Source organism: Zalophus californianus, chromosome 7 (genome assembly GCF_009762305.2).
Source record: "Zalophus californianus isolate mZalCal1 chromosome 7, mZalCal1.pri.v2, whole genome shotgun sequence".
Lineage (NCBI taxonomy): Eukaryota > Metazoa > Chordata > Mammalia > Carnivora > Otariidae > Zalophus > Zalophus californianus.
In genome coordinates, this window is record NC_045601.1 from 133,174,899 (window position 1) to 133,175,506 (window position 608).

A 608-nucleotide genomic window follows, 5' to 3' on the forward strand; every position below is an offset into this window, starting at 1 on the left:
GGCCCGCCCTTTCCTGCCGGGCGGGTGGGGCACCGGGCGCGCGCCGGGGCGGGGCCAGGCGGGGCGGGGCCAGGCGGGGCGGGGCCAGGCGGGGCGGGGCCACGCCCCACGAGACAGGCGAGCCCGGGCCATGAGCGAGTCTACGACCCGCTCAGTGGAGTGGAGGCCGCTCTCGCACCTGCGATGCCTTCTGGCTGCCACGATTTGCATATTCATTACGCTGGTGTCCTTACGAAGACGTTCATTACCCTGGCGGCTTTCACAGTCCCGAGAAAAGTCCCCCCACTATACCAGGCTGCCCTAGATTTTACTATCCCCATCTGAAGTCCCCCAAGTGTGGCGCTGGGGTGCATGTTAAGGAATTAACAGGGCCAACGGAGCGGCGTTTACATAATCAATACATTTTAAAGGCTAAACTTCAGAGGTTTTCTTTCCGGATTAGCACACCAAGAAAGGAGAAAGTCTCAATCGGGAATTTAAAACGGGCATGGATGTTAACTGAGACCTCTCAGCAGAAGATGTGAAACTAAGGGTGTTCACTTCAGGGTGCTTTTTTGAATGCCTGATGCGCCTCTCTCAGTTAATGGTCCATTGTGTGAACTCCGTAG